This window comes from Astatotilapia calliptera, chromosome 1 (genome assembly GCF_964374335.1).
Source record: "Astatotilapia calliptera chromosome 1, fAstCal68.1, whole genome shotgun sequence".
In the NCBI taxonomy this organism is placed as follows: Eukaryota; Metazoa; Chordata; class Actinopteri; order Cichliformes; family Cichlidae; genus Astatotilapia; species Astatotilapia calliptera.
Window position 1 is genome coordinate 11,586,655 of NC_137422.1, and position 17,404 is coordinate 11,604,058.

Here is a 17,404-nt window from a genome sequence, read left to right on the forward strand (position 1 = left end):
CACACCAGGCCGTGCTTAGTTGTTGATTGCACCCAAGGTCTAATCAGCGGCCATGGGTAAGCAGCAGCACCGAACAGGTAGAGGGCAGGAGGAGGAAAAGAGGAATAACAGCCACACCTACTAGGTCAGCGCGACAGTATGAGATCTAATTTATAATTTGAATTTCTCTCCGATTCAGATCTAATTGGAATAAGATTCAAATAGATGCAGGCAATGGAAAACATGGAAGTCATATCAATTTAGATGGGCTATGCTATCATCTCCATCCTCAGACACCCTCAGTGGTAACTTTAGATCAAGCCTCAACCAAACAATCATCTGTCCGTTATTCATGTCTCTAAACAAATACTTGTGTGTATTTATCATGAAATGTTCTCATAGCAAATTATAATTATTTTAAGAAGAAGATTTATAATAGCATTTTAAGTTCGTTTGCAGGTCATATGGCCACTTTATTAGTTACACATCACGAGTACCTCTTTGGACCCCCTTTTTAAGTTCAGAACTGCTTTAATTCTTCATGCTCAGATCAGAGATTTTGGTCCACATTGACATGATAGCATCACACAGTTGCTGCACATTTGTTGGCTGCAGGTCCATGATGTAAATCACCCGTTCCACTCCATCCCAAAGGTGCTCTGCTGGATTTAGATCTGGTAGTTGTGGAGGTCATTTGAGTACAGTGAAGTCATTATGTTCAAGACGCCATTTGGATATGCTGTACGTTACAGTAGACTGTGAGACTTTAAAGTAAAAAAAAACTGCTGTTGGTACACACAGCTTCATCAGAAAGGATCCACACAGTGTTAGATAGCAAATACACTGTGTTAGAGAAATCATTGGCCTCTTTGTTGTGTTAAGACAAGGGCATCTTCAGCCATTTTAAATGTAGAAAAGGGCCAGTGCAAATCAAAGAAGAGAAAAATACTAAATATGCTAACAAAACCAAGAAGCGCATGAGGGATAAGGTGAAGCTAGAGGATTAGTAATGTTTAATGGTTTTATTTCTCTCCCTGTGTTTACACATAATCCTCTTTACTCTGACATTATTATAATTTGATACTATTATATTTCCAGCATTACAGTTCAGTTTGAAAGATAGGGTCTCATGACAGGCTTTTCTTTCCTTTCATCTTAATATTAGATTTTCTGCATTTATGTCCTTTCAGTGTTGCACCATCAGGCTCCAATTACATGAAACATATGCAACGGTTTCGGCTACAAGTCAGTTTTATTTATTTTTTCTTAAAACCTCATCTAAAATATCCCATCAACAAGGTTCCTCCAAGCCTAATTTCATTTGTGACTTGCCAGGAGAATAATGTGTTTTCTTACCTTAAGGGCACCGTGATGTCTGACAAGCTCCTGACTGACAGCTTAACCAGATAATTATATCCCAAATAGGAACATACTGACAGATTAGTAAAGGGGTTACTCCTTCATGGCAATACAATACTCCCGCAGGTAATCCTAAACTTGGAATGTTGCGAAGACAAAAAAAACCAGGAAAACTTCCTGCTGAACCTCGGCTGACTATCAAAACATGTGACCGTGATTTAGAGGTGACCCGCAACAGGATGTGCAATAGCCACACAATAGACCAGGGCACAAAAATAACAAGCAACCCTACGAAAGGACAGGAAGAGTGGAGACGTTCATCCACCACCTGTATTACAGCCATCTCTCTTATTTTCAAGAAGACCCACGTGTGTGTGTGTGTGTGTGTGTGTGTGTGTGTGTGTGTGTGTGTGTGCCCTACGAAAGGACAGGAAGAGTGGAGACGTTCATCCACCACCTGTATTACAGCCATCTCTCTTATTTTCAAGAAGACCCACGTGTGTGTGTGTGTGTGTGTGTGTGTGTGTGTGTGTGTGTGTGTGTGTGTGTGTGTGTGTGTGTGTGTGTGTGTGTGTGTGTGTGTGTGTGTGTGTGTGTTGGATGTGTGAAAAGCATTTACACAAACATTTTTCATACTTATTTGCAAAAGATAAGAAGCTAGTTTCTCCAAGAATGCACACGAGCGGATCAGGAACACTTCCCAAAAATGTGAGAGGAACAAAATGAGAAAAGCTCCAGGGTGTGTAAAAGGTTACTGCGTGACCAGGAAGAGAGAAGCTGCTGAGTACAAAGCAAAAACAAGAACGATAAATCTACTACAAAGAGGTTTAAACATATGTAAGAACAACAAAAAAGTTATTATGTCATGATATCCTAATGATACATGATGACAATATTTGTAATGTTGACAGTATCATCTGTTAAGGTGATGTTTAAAGTTATCATGTCACATTTTCTAACGGCTTTCAGTCTGAAATTATCATGTTGAATTTTCAAATATCAAACAACTGAAGCAGGGGTATTGTAAACTGGTTATTAATCATCCAAACAAAATATAGTTCCCATATATACATAATACATAACACAGATTTAAATATGTAGAAAAAAACAACTTTAAGTGCTCTGTAATCTGACACAAAATGCTCGACCTATCTGGCTGCAATCTGTTAAACTCAGGAATGTAATTATGTCTGTCGAGACCAAAATAGTTACGCTGGAAGAGATAATGAAATTGATCACCAGTGTTTCCTGTCGGACACAGTCCTGCATTACAGCCTGTAATCTATCCCATAATGTCCACCGGAGATCACATGGATTCTGTTATTTACACTAATCGAGGTATTTTAGTGCAGAGCCAAAGCTCTTTATGTTGTGCATGTTTTTATTTTGTAGACTTTGCATAAACTGTTATTTATTCACTTATCTCTGCATGCCAGTCTTGCAGTAATATACAGTAGCTAATGTACTCTTTCCAGTGTTAAGTAACTCATTCAGGTAAAAAGAAGTTATCATCTAAGAATGAATGGTCCATTATACAGCCACAAAAAAGAGGATCGAGCATCACTGAGAATTTTTACCTACTTTTCTTTTTTGTCTTGTCTGAAACTGTTTGTTAAAATATATTATATTTTATTACTTTTACTAGGCTCCATTGTCATGATCTGGGTGACCTGGGTATGACCTGGGTATCTGCCCATGGGCAGGGCCGCCACAGCCTCACTGTCCTGGAGCTGATTGAGGCAGTCAGGCTGGGCAGATTTAAGCCCTACGCTGACGTTCCTTCTCCGCCAGTTTATCAAATACTCTATGTTGGTAACCGGTTCTCATGTCTCATGTTCTTTCTCTCAGGTGCTTTGCTTACCTTGTTATCTTGTGCCTTAGTTGCTCCCAGACACTCCACAACTCAAAATATAACTCATCTCTTGGATCCTGGCTTATCTCTGGCATAAATCTCTCTGTGCCTCACCTGCCTGCCCTCCTGCCATTTCCCTTCCTCAGGAACCAGCGGAACTCAGGTCGGCCATCTCACACCATCTAACTCACGCCGCCTCTCCCTCAACGCTTTCCTCAGTCCTCCTGCAAGTAAGCTGGAGAAACAGTCATACTCACCTTCTCCAAAGCTCACCGTTGGCTTCCATTCTAATCCCATTCTCCTCTCTCCCCAGTGCGACCATTATGTACCAGTTACGCTCCAGTTGCCTTCCCCGGTCCTGTTTCTCTGTTTTACCCACGCCACGCTCACCAACCCACTGTGTATTTTGTGTGTCTAGTAGCTTAAGTCACTGCCAAGTGTTACTTTGTGATAGTTTAATAAACATTGCTTATTAAATACTATAAATAGGATAATACAAACGAACTACAACAGAAAGTTTAATAACAGCAGTGATCAAACGTTCTTTAGTAATCTAAGACACCCGACACCTCATTTTAAGGTTATTAATAAGTAACCGTGCCATTAAGAAAACATGAGGTTATCGTTTTAATATTAGCTACAACATGTCAAGATGCCCAACTATCCTGTCTTTAAAGTTTCCAAGCATGAGAGAAAATAAAAGGCCCTGCAGAGAGAGACAAAGGGGTCTCTGACATAAACCATAGGCAGACCTTTCGAGTACATTCAAGGAAGCAATGGACCAAGACTAAACTAAACACTGCACCAAAAAATGACCATTACTAGAACTGAATGGACATTTTGCAATAGCATTTCCTAAACATACTCTCCTGGATTAGGACTTCATTGGCCATGACTAATACAGTGTTTCAGACACTGATGTGATATGCAGTACAGAAGCTGGGAAAGTGTCAGTTCATTACAGGCCCACCGGGTGTGCTGCATTTTGATGGATTTCCCCAGAACTCTCCACATGATCTCTATGCACATCAGGTAATTGCTGTTAGTCTAAGTGCACTCCCACAAGTCCCCAGACTAAACCCTCATGGACATTGTCCTTTCTCCACTCTGTGCGCTTGTGTGTGTGCATGTGATAAAGGTCCGGGGGAAAAAGGAGGAATGATGGAGATAAAGTGTGTTTGTGTGTGTGCTTGTAGGCCTGTGCATTTTAAAAGCCAAAGTAAGGCTGCCTCTGTGATAATGATGTATGAAACATAAACCCGAGGTGATCTGTTTCAATAAAGCTTCCAGTCTCTCAGCCCCTCTTGCATGCAGATGAACCAATATAAAGGGCCTGCTTGGTTAAACAGGTTACACTCTCATTTCTCTACAATGCAGACCACCACCGACTTGAGGGTTTACAGTTTGTCTGTCATATTGAGGTGATAGCGAGACAAAGAGACAGTAGAGGCTGAGCAGAGAGGAGGAACAAAGGAAATGGAAAAGGAAAAAAAAGGAATAAATCAAGACAGAAAGAACCACAGAGAGACTCCAGGTTTCCAATTAGTGGGAGGTGAAATAGGATGTGGAATATATTGGAAGGACTGTCCGGTGTCACCGAGCGGGGTGGGGAGGTGCGAGTGGGGATGGTGACGGGCAGGGGAGTGGAGGGGGGCGTGAGGTTGGCGGATTAGAAGGAGATGAGACGAGAAGCAGTGCATCGGCCTCTCTTCCCAGACAGCTCATCTCTGCGAGCTGCTGGAGGCTGGCAGAGAGAAAATACACACCGGGGGGTCTGGCTTCAGAAAGCTGCTGCAGCACTTCCACTGAAATATCTGACCAGAGCATTGAGTTCATTTCCTGCTGCCCAGACTTGCTCGTTCTCCTCTTTCTCCTCGTTCATCAATAAAGAAAGCATGCAGCTCTTATATGAATTATTAGACACTTGCAAGACTGTCAGTGTGTATGGCTTTAAAGAGAAGTGACAATTTAAACCTGAATTATTTAATGAAAAAAAGAAGAAACCAATGATGCAACTGTTACTAACTTCTGAGGAAACTTGTCTCCTGTTATACGGTTTCTGTGGACACATTTTTAGGGCTATATTAGTTCATTTCTGGCAGGATTATGTTCAATGATAATCCATCCATCCATTCTCTTCCACTTAGCCTTTTCAGGGTCACGGGTTGGAGCCTATCCCAGCTATCTTAGGGCGTGAGGCAGGGTACACCCTGGACAGGTCCAGTCTGTTGCAGGATAATCCTTTCATCTATTTATTTTATTCAAGTAAAGCTAGGGTTAAGGTTAGGAAAAAATGTTACCTGAAAGCACCATCAAATTTAATCACTACTGGCTGAAAAACAGATTTTAACCAACATTTATTTCCCCTAACTTGACACAATTCTCTTCTGCTTTATGTATTTTATTACTCATGTAAAAGCAGATCTTAAATACCCATTAAAAGCCTGTTTTTAATGGGTATTTAAGCATTGCTATTTTCTTTATGAATAATAAAATTATTCAGTTGTTTTAAAGAATATATAGTTAAATGTTTAATCTTGACGCGACAAAACGATAAAACGCATGATAACGTTGCAGAGATTCTATGATTTCAAAAAGTAAATCATAATTTAAGGAATAATTATTGCTGTCCAGTTTAATTTTGATATTGTATGTACAGAGGGGGGGCTGGGGGCCAGTATTTACTGAGGTCTAATAAGGAGTAAATGAGGTGTGGGGATGAAATAATAGTTTAAAGGATTTTTTGATTCCTTTGATTTTCTCCTGACTAGATAAGCAAATTAAGAAAATTAAGAGTAGTCTTTCAAATAGACCAGTTCTCTTTCATCCATTGATTCCAATCCCCCAGATAAACAGCTAAGGCCGATGAATAAACATCGGACTGTTTTAGTGCTTAGAAACACTCTCCGAGCAAGAGGCCTAATTCGAGTAACATCCCTTCCCGGGGATCGATTCCGTGAAGAAGCATAATGCTATGCTTGGTTGTTCAGCTTGTCTCGAGAAAGCAATTCCAGCACATCCAGCGGCATTTGTTACTGGGTTGTCCAAAAAAAAATCTCGCTGCAAGAAGTTATTGTGCTGCCATGCCATGGTGGAGAGGCATTTAAAACAAAGGAACGGCTGCTGAGGGGGCAATTAAACCCCAGGTCAGGGCTGATTTATAATCCATTTGAATGACATGACAAACTCTGCTACATCTGTATGTTTGCATGCACATGCACACAAAATACAGAGAGATTCTTACTGACGTTTTCACACTCACATTATGTTTGCCAAGGTCATTTTTTATCCAATAGGGGAACTCAATGTAAACACTGAGCGCTGCTGGAGGCATTTACAGGTTCACCTTTTCTTAATTCAGCCAAGCCTGCATGAGGAGTAAAGGAGATTTTATCTTGTTGCTGTCTGTTTTATTGTGGACGGTAGCATTATGTGCACTTTTTATATATATAGTAAACAGTACAAAATAAACCAGCTTGCTCTTAACTGGTCAACTCCAGCAGTCAGCCAGGAAAAGAATTCATAGCAGGCTAACAAGCACTGCTGGCACGAATGCATCTGATAAGTCCTGAAGCCCCTGAGCGGTCTCTTTGGTATTCTTCAATGTACAGTATGGAAAGTGTCTGGGGCAGTAAGAGTGCACAAGAGCTTGTATCAGCAGCCACCAGGTCAAGTCCAATATATGCTACAGGAGGCCCAGAGGAGAAAACATGTCAGTCAGTCACCATGCACACTGCTAAAAGCAAGCTGCACATTGGCACACAACACAGGAGGGAGTTTTTAACATAGTTTAAGGCTGTAAAGCTTCCATTTGATTGTCAGCAGCAGTAAGAGAACCTAAGTGTAGATTTGATATACAACTTCAAAACATTTTTTCCCTGCACTATTAACCTTACATATTAACTTCAGCAGAGACTCTAACAGCAAATGTGGACAGTCCATCGCACCTCCCGTCACTTAAGGTAAATGTATAAAACACAGTTATTACTGCAACACAAAACTGCTTGTGTCTCAACCTGAGCAAACAACAACCTGAATCTTTTACCTGCTTAATATCCACAGAATGTTAACGCTCCTTCGGCAGTCTACATCCCAGATGGACCCCCCGTGTCACATCACCTGAACATACCATCAAGCAGCGTTTGATCCCAGCTGAGCAAACAGCCTGACTCATACCTGGCAGGACATTTTCAATTATTCACTGGCTCGCGCCCTTGGCCCGAGGCTGTTCCAACTCTTTTACTGCTGCTCTCTCCATACCTTAGCACTAACTGTATTCATGAATCAAAAAAAAAAAAAAAAAACATGGTGAAATTCTTCACATGAGCCACAGCCAGAGGTGCACAAGGCAGCAGTCGTCAGGGGGCTATCACTCTTATTCCTGTTCGATGTAGAGGAGTTCAGATTTATGGGCTGCATCTGGTCTAATGCATTTTGTGATGATATTTAACGTAATGGTTGTAATTTCAGATATAAAAAAAAATTCACCAATGTTTTCTTTGTTTCTATTTTAAGAGGAAGTTTGGGATTAATGCCCAAAGCTGGCACCTGCACAGTGATGGAAAGAAGGTAAGACTGAGTCGTGTTTGTTTGATTAAAGCCAAAATTTCAGAATTTCTACCATTAGCACCACCCAGTGGTAATATCAACAATGCGCGGTCTTTTTAGGGATGCGTGTACGCTCAACGGTTTTCATTTTGCCAGCATGTCTCCTTGTCTCCTTCACTTGCTTAGCTCCTCCCAGTGAGAAATTGATGGAGAAATGCGAGTAAGACGTGAAACCGTGGCTACATCTTGACATGCAACTTTGTATCAAATTGTCTTAAGCATAAAACTACAAAACAAGAAAAAATAACACGTGTGGAGACCCTGGATAAGCCACACCGCATCCACTTGAGTCTGTTCGCTCTTAATTCCTTCACAGGCCTCCTCTCTTCTTGCTCCCCATCCCTCGGGTTGTAAGGAACTCTAAGCTCCATCAGTGAAAGTGGAAGGGATGGTGGCAGAAAGGAAGCAAGAAGAAAAGCACTCAGTGACTGCACTGGTTTTCACCCCTATTGTCTTATTCTTCGACAAAAACTGCATAATATTTTGAAAGATGTAATATTAACTGTAGCCTCTGGCAGCAGAAGCCAGGGAGCGCTTAGTGAAAGATGCAGCACAGTAAATTAGGAGGTTGAGAAGGTTATGAGGAACTCAGAAGGTTGGTGGTTTAATTTCCTCCAGCCTGTATGTTGAAGTGTCCTTGTGCAAAAACACTGAACCCCTGATCGTTATAAAGACTAGAAAAACATTATATGAATGAAATCAGATTAACTGCCTTTTAATAATAAAGAAATAGCACCAAAGTAAGGCCATCTGCACTCTTCGCATTAACAGTGTCTATATATCTGGACATATGGTGGTAATAATTGTACTAAAACAATGTTTGAAACAAGCGAAACACATTTAAAGATAGCAATGAGTTGCACCTTTTCCAACAGTTATTAATTTATTTTGCCAAACAGCACCAACAGATGCTCGTCTTAGTTTGGAGGACTTGCTGGGAGAATTCAATCATGCAGCCTTCTCACAATGTGGCTGTGAAATAGTTTGAATTGGCTATGATGATAGCCTCTTCATAACAAACCGCTGTCGCTGTTTGTGGTCAATCAAGTAAAGCAGCAGTTGCCAGAAATCAGACAACAGTAGTGTCGAGGTAATGTTTTATTGAACAGGTTACTTTCCCAATTTTAAAAGACCTTTTTTTTTTGTCATAGCGCTACATATTCCATTCAATATTGTCACAGTACATGCCCAGAAAAGATGTCGGCATACATTTCGGTCTACTTTACGCCCCAGGCTGTTCCAATTAGTGGAAATCTCAATACGGCAGCGTATCATGTAGCTAATTGTGCTCCGCCAACAACTTAAGGAAGTTCTCTTTTAATGTGATTTTAATGTGTCCTTTAAACAAAGGAAAGTCCACTAAGTTTATTAATGCAGAGTCAAGCAGAAGAAATCGAGTGGCCTGTAGAGACCTCGACCCCATTCAGCACCTTTGGGATGAGCTGGCCTGCTGACAGTCAGTCAGACCTTATCACTCAACATCAGTGTGCAACCTCAGTATTGCTCCTGCACCAGAATGGGAACAAATCTCTGCAGCCAGCTGGTAAAATCTTGAGAAAACCATGACACTGCAGCAGATGTAATGTGCAAAGAAGATACTCTAGGTGTTCCAGTACCCATATGCTTTTAGAATACTACATGTTGACATATTGTACCCCAATCACGTGTTGTGATCTCATACGTGTGCTGGAAACCATCATATTCCTCACTTTCAAAGGTTTATGTCTGAATGACTTTACCTGCTCTTTTTTCCTCTCTGCTCAAACAAGGCTGTGCATTGATGAACACACCTAACTGCGCCTCTAGTTATCAGCTTAGCTGATTCTGTGAGCTAATGCAGGTAGGACGCCTTCCTGATGTGTTCAAAAACATTTTAAATGTTGCTCTGCTCCTTCTGTCTATTTAGCTTATTGCGACATGGTCAGGTTTAATGTAATCTGTGCCATTTTGAAGCAACAGAAGCCTGTTTTGATGCTTTTCTCCAAACCAAATGCTAGTTTGCTCTTTGAGATTTTATCTCCTGTGAGAACAAAGCTCTGTGAACAAGCCGTTTTCACATTCACATACACAGCTCCAGCATTTTTGAATATCAGCGTCTAAATGTTTAAAGTGTGAATCAGTCTTTAATTTTAGTTTCACTCTAAGCTCACATCTGAAAGCTCTCTCTATCAAGGACGTACCGACTCTGATCACAGATTCCCATTTCTGAATTTCTAAGGTGATCACTGGTTGGCTTCTGAGCAGCTGGTACTTTGATCCATTCCTGAAACATCATTTAAGCCTAACTAACTTTACAGGATTAACTTTACACTGGATATTACTGTATTTGCATCATATCAGTGTTCTTATCCTTGGATGAGATTGTCATATCCAGGAAAATCCATGTATCGTTGCCATGTATTTTTTAAAGCCTTTTTCACTTTGTAACCATTTGTAGTTTTCAGTTTGATTCGTATTTATGAGCTTACATAAGGATTTTAATACCACTCTCATGTCTGTCCCATCACTATGAAGGTTAGCCACAGACTCCATTCAGCCTTTAAAATATTCACAATACTTTGATCATTCAGTTTCATCATTCAGTTTGTTACTTTGCTTTTTGTTATGTTTAATTTACGAGATTTTCACCTTCAAAATGAAGTGTTTTTCAACTTTTTAAAGAGTATGGAGGAATGTTTTTTTTTTTTCAATATGCACATAACAGGCATTACATTTTTGCCACAAGGATCCTTTTATAATGCCAACATATGCAGTCAGGCCAAAGGGGGGAAAAAATCACTTGCTGGATTTAACTAAGCAAACAGGTAAAATCCTTCCATCACATAATCAGTGCAGTGACTGATATATTTTTGATGGGCTACGGGTTATTTAACCCAAACTGATGCAGTGATTAGCTTTTCATTATAAGAAAAGAATAAGAATGTTGGAAGGCATATTATGTGATCATGGAAAAGATGCTATTTCATTTCAGAAGGGACAAATGAGTGACCTATCAAGCAAAGAAAACAAGGAGAGTCCTAAAACTTGGAAAGATAGTAGTGAATCATTTTTGAGGGAAAAAAATCACTGAATGAATAATCAAACTCATTAAACTCATGTTTAATAGAGAAATTAAAAGCATTAACACACAAATATGAAGAGAACTCAGGGAATAGATGCTGAACAGCTGTGTAGGATTAAGAAAGCAACTTATCACTGAGGCTAATCAGTGATCCCCTCTGATTCCCACTTCAGGCAAAAGTAATGCTTGGACTCAACTTTCACAACGTTGTTTGTCTCATACGGGTGTTTAAAGTTGGGTTCCTCCCATCTAGACCTGTCAGCACAGCTGTTACACTTTTATTACACTTCTTGTAACCAAGTCGCACCATTTACTACTTTAAACCTGGTGCTTACTTTAGAGGTTACTTTTGATGCAAAGTAATAGTCACTGGTCTTTTTGTACAAACAGACACCCTCCGTCCTCCTGTCTTTTAAACATGCACCAAAGGAGCCAAGAAGGCAGATACCAACCATCCATCCTGATAAGAAAACAAGACTTTTCTTTTTAAAAAAGTTTTTTAACCATCAGAAGATCAACAAAATATTGCGTTTTGATTTATTTAAAATGTGCTTGCAGAGAAGGGGGTTCAGTGGTTGACAGGAAGGCTGACATGCTGGTTCGTGCTGCAGTAGTCCCATCTACCTGCCTGCGTGGACTCTGTGTGGGATGCAATCACACCACAGGGCTTAGATAGCTCCACAGATCCACGCTGCCAGAAGCCAGTGGAATAAATAGTTTTCCTTTCCGGATTACTGCGGTGACGGTATTCTGCTTACATGAGTACAATTCATTTTTCCAGGCTTCTGGGGAGAGGAATGTGAAAACAATAAAGTGGAAGAGCGCAAGATATCGCATCTCATAAAAATCTGGGGAAATTCATGGACAGATACGGGACGGAGGCTGAGAGAGGGATGGACCAGCCGGTGATATATGTTCAATTCCGGTTATATGACTCAGCAAAGCGGCTTCATTCAGTGGAGGGACTATTTTATTCTGTCACCAGCTTGTGAGATGAAGATGTTTCCTTTTTTGACAGTAAATATAATTTGGGTTGTCGCCTTCCTCCAGTGTGCTCATAATTTAAAACCGCTCTTAAATGTCTGCTTTTGCAGTTGGAGTCTGGTTCAGCAAGTCATAAAATGTTTTTATTTTTTTTAAAGTGGAAAAACACAGACTTTACTCACATTTTACATATTTATTAAGGCACACGTCAGAAAAAACTGACACCAAGGTAAATAAATAACTGAAATAGGATTCCAACACCCTCCCACTTTAAATAAATAAATAAATACCTTTACAAAATAAATTTACTTTTATTTTGAGTAGTCATATTTGGCCTGTCTTACCTCAGCATTCTTGAGAAATGGAAATCTGCTGAAGTAGAACTCTACCTTGCCAAGTTCAGGATTACATCTAAGTGCCACTTTGAGTCAGCACACTGACAGTATATCTTAAGATTCTTCAGACAGAGATCTGGAGATACACTACAACATGAATTTTACCTGATAGTTGCAGCTGGCCAGTTGGCAAAGGGCCCGATTTTTTAAGCTGCTGTGCGTTTGCCACCTTGTGCACTTTGCAACCCCCTTAACACCACAGCTCCTTCTTAAATGCTATTTCAGACTTAATATTGCATCTGTTGTCATTCACGCCTGCTGGATCTTGATGCCACTCTCCCCATTTTCTGGCTTTTTAATCAATTTTAGTGGTACAGAGACACACCAGAATTTCTCAGCGGAGCTGATGAGCTATTGAGTTGGCGAGTGGAAAGCTGTCAGGCGGTGGCAGAATGAACGGAGCAAGGCGACGAGGCAGTGCACGCAAGAAGGCAGCGGGCCTGAGGCACAGGAAGGCGAAAAGAGTTCCAAACTAGATGCAAAACTAAAGCTGGCCAGTGAGCTGTGGACGTGCTGGCAGACTGAATGATCTGGCAGGAAATGGAGAGGAGAGTCATTATATTAGCATTACATGATATGCAGAAGGACAGTGGGTCACAGTCGTGCATTTGAGGAAGCAGCAGGAGTGTATTAGAGTGCCACACCCCAACAGAAAGATGATGTTGTATATACAGAATATGACACTGATGATGCTTCCTTTTGGCTTCCAATTATATGACCTGGTTCTCTGCACTCGCCAGCCTTTTGTATAAACTTGCAAAGGTGTAAACGCTCAATAAAGACACACTCCTGAAAATAGTAAAGGGTCAGAGAGCAGCTGGATTCTGTGTTCATTTGTAAAACAAAGATTTGAAGCAGTATAATATTAGAGCGATACTGAAGACAGCCGGTTTTGCTGGCCCATGCTCCACGCACTTCTTACTGTCTTGAATATTTTACCCAACAGCAGGAAAGTGTTACAGCGCATGTACGCAGCGTTTTCATCCCTCAAAGTAACCCTTTAAAGAGAGAACTTTGAAAATTATCTCTGCACACAAATTCCCCTAAGCGCTGTCAGCAGAGCATCCACTCTCCTCTCTCTTTATTTGTAATAATTTACATGCATATGGAGGGATGGGAAACGAAACAGTGAACCTTTGTTGTGGGAGCTGGTTTTGATGCTCTAATGAATGGCTCTCTCGTCCCTGAGATGCAGTTTGTGAATGTGACTTGCAGCTTGTGGCTGACACATTGGGGTGACACAATGAGACGAGGCTTGTGGAAAGACAGGCGAGCGAAGAACCCAGATAAAGCTGCTCCGCTGAGCTGCCAGCAGGGGGTCTTTGAGCTGTCTCCAGGAAAGGAGCGGGAAGGGTGGGGTGGGGGAATTTTGGGAGGCACAGCTCAGAGTAAACAGTATCTGCCGAAAAACAACAACAGCAACAAGAATACTCCCTAATCAAGTGGGTTTATTGAAATGCAAAGCCTCGCTCCTTCAGTTCCTCACGAAAAACTCGCAGTGATTAGAAGTAAGAAACATTATATGCGCCATTACTCTACCTAAATTACATGTTTAAACATCAGCTAAGATTTTAAAACATCATATAATTAGGCGTTATTAGTGTCACCGTGAAATATGGCACTAGACTAGTGAAGCTAGGCAGATTAATTATGTGAAAAGGCACCTCAAAGGCACGCTGGATACGAGGCTTTTCTCTGTCGCTGTTAGTGTTCTGTCTCTGTGTTCTATAATCCATGTATTGCCACCCTAAATCCCAAACAGTAGTTTGTGTTAAGCCAAGCAGAATTATAAAAAGGCAGCCACTGAAGGAAAGTCGAGCTTTGATATTTGCGTCGAAAGGAATCGTACGCATCAATGTGACACCCTCTGTCACATTTTCAAGGATAAAATTAACCTTGAAAATAAAAAGCTTAAAAACCTCCACATCACTTTGGGAACTAGTAAAACTTGATTAAGAAATTAACACTACTGTGATATTTGTAGTCACCAGCAATCCATAGTTTTCAGTCACATAGCTGTCTCTCTACCCTGGTAGGTGGAACATGACTCCATTGTGATGGCTAATAGTGGACAGTCGGTAGTACTGCAGGCCAAAAATGTTACTTCTTTCAAATGTCCCGATTAAAGAATACTGGCATCATAAATCCACGGAGAAAAAACGAAGATATGAAGAGAAACTACACATTTCAGGGACTACATGTATCCATGTATTTTTTCATAGGGGTGGACAGCTAAAGATATTGGGTGGCAGACCAAAAACTGAAGTTTCAGTTTCAATATGCTGTTGTCAAATAAAGGTTACTTAAAAGATGTGGCAAAACAAAAATCCATAATAATCTGTTTTAAGCAGGAATAAATAACAAGTTAATGTTAAGTTAAAAGGGGGGGGGGGGGGGGACACTGGGGTCCCCCCCGTTAGCGCCCCTGCACATATCTTAGAGTACACCTAGAGCACAGATGGCTACACGTATTTTTTAATCTCAATGGGTAAATAATGTCACTGCATGAAAGGTAAAGAACAAGCAATGTGAAAATTATGGATTATTTTGCTTCATCAGCATATATGTTAGTATATTTCTGTTCAAAAGTAACTAAATTTGCCAACTATGACCACTAAATTCAAGTTCACACTGAGGAAAAAAGTGCTTCCATGTTCCATTTGTCCAATATCATAAATGTGAGTTTTTTGGGGGTTGTTTTTTTTTTTTCTAATTTCCTGAAAGCTACTGTTTGGTGAGATATACTGCCAACAGTGTAAGTAATGCAGAAAAAAAAAGGTTTTACAAGCTGCTGAACTGAAAATAGTGGCCTTCTGTTATTGATGTTGTTGGGTCCTTTCACCAGGATACAAACATGAATAACTGCAATAAGACTAGAAGAAAGAGAGAGCAGTTGGATTCAGATGCTTATTGTTTCCATTTCTATTTCATAAAATCAAAATACCGCATCAGTATTTTATATTATATAACTTCATGACCAAAGACATAAAGTGGTATTTTCCTACATTTGAAATGGTTTAAAAATCATGAATCAAAAATGCATCCATTTTATCAACATCTTGAATCAAAAACACGATGAAAAGAATAACAAGATTTCTTTTTAAATTCACTGAAGATTCAAACGTTCAGTTACAGCAAGCATTTATTTACTTATTCTTTTACTTAGTCTGGAGAACTGCAGTTCTCGCTTCCATGGTTTTCATAAAGTGTACATAAAATGTCGCTTCCCAGTGCAAAAGTGGTATTACTATGGAAATTCTTTAATTCTTCATTGTTTCTAATGACCAGGTAGGGCCACCTCCTATTGATGCAAAAAGAAGTCAGACTGTATAAATTCTCATGGGCGTATAACTCGGTTCTTCATATGAAGTTTGGCTGCAACAAACATGATTTTGTAAATATGGACAAACAGTAATGTAAAAAAAAAAAAAGATTATAAAGAAGTCTATGCTTCTTTCCCCAAGACCACGTGAGGAACTGGAACTTCAGTAAGCTGAAATCCGTTCTGCTCAAAATTTATTTGACCTATTTATAAACTTATTGTTGTAACCCTACCACACACGGCCAAGCTTACAAAGACAGAAAATTAATACTGAGCAGAATTGAGTTCACATTATTGGAGCGGCTTCCACAGCAGTCCCTGTTTCTCACGTGGCTCCTGGGGATAAGTAATTGCCCACCCGTGCTTTAAGGAAGCCTACTCTGTGATAGAAAAGTTACCCATGTGGTTAGTGGTCATGTGGTTTCTCACATAAAAGGTACAAAAGACAGTTGTAGCTGCTGTCACACGGTCCACCGGTTCCTGAAGTCATCTTTGAATGTTCAAAGATGAGAATTTCCTTCATTTGGAAGTCTTCTTATTGCTTTAATTATTCCTAAGTCTTGGTAATGGTGTTTCCCAAGCTAACTGGTAATGTCAAAATAGCTATGCCAATCTTTTCTAAGTCCAGCTTCAAACCTATAGTAGAGGCACGCGTGTGGCAGGCTATAAACCTTCTATTCTAGTTCCTATGAAGACTGTCTAAACCTGTTTCCCACAAATCCCACTGACTTCTAAAAACAGGCATGTGAATGTTTTACAAACAAAAAAGGTTTAGCTGACGAGGAATACAACCCCAAAAGTACATAGCACCTAAAAACGATCAGAAAAATCCCACACACAGTTTAGTGCCGTCGATGTGGAGGCTTTGCACTGTTTACACTGTTTTTAACTAAATGGTGATGCAGCATTAGACCTGTTTACCGTTTGGGCTTATGCTTCCCTTTGAAGCCCTTATAACTGTAAAATCAGGTCAGATCTCCAGGCTCCGCTTACTCAAGTCGACCACCACCACAGTATTTTACCAAGACAGAAATATTCTGCCACTTCTGCTACAAAGCATGCACACAATATATTGTCTATGAAGTGTCAGCACTGAGGTCTTATTTTCCTCTCTGGCTCAGAATCTTCCTGTTTTGTCTTCTTCTTCTTTACAGCCGGATCAGCACTCCGCTGGGAAATCCTTTGTTTGTTGTCCTCAATCACAGACATGTATCCACAGGAGGCTGAGCAATTTATCCCGCACCATAAACATGTCTTATTGGAAGGAATAACAGCCACCTAAATTTGAACACAGAGGAGGAAGTGCTTTTCATGCACTGGAAAAGAAAATTGAGTCATAAACTCAAATATGCCTGATTCAGTGCATTTAATCATCGATTGCTCACAAAATTGCAAAGCTGAACTGGGGTGTAACAAATTAAATCTTGATCTTCTCTGTTTTGCCAATAACTCGTGATTACAGCCTTTTATGTCTGCTTGATGAAACTGATTTACACGTCCTGCTGCTTTCAAGTCTCTGCTCGGGATCCCTTGTTGCTGTGATCTCAAAGTTACGGTGACAGGCACTAATTCATAGAACTACTCAGAAATACTGAGAAGTTTCATATCTGGACCTTGACATGGTCAGCATATGCGCTATATGAAGTTAAGTGTGGACTCTTTGGTCACTTGGTAAAGCTATTACTTGTTTACTGATCCACTTCACACAGACCACTGTTCACCAGCTAGTCGCTCATTTTATTTCTCAGTTGCTGTGGGAGCATACAGTGGGTTTATTGGGTTGATAAGAAGAGTAGCAGTGAACCAAAGCAGTAAAGTCACAGGATATAAAGTAAAACAGTGAG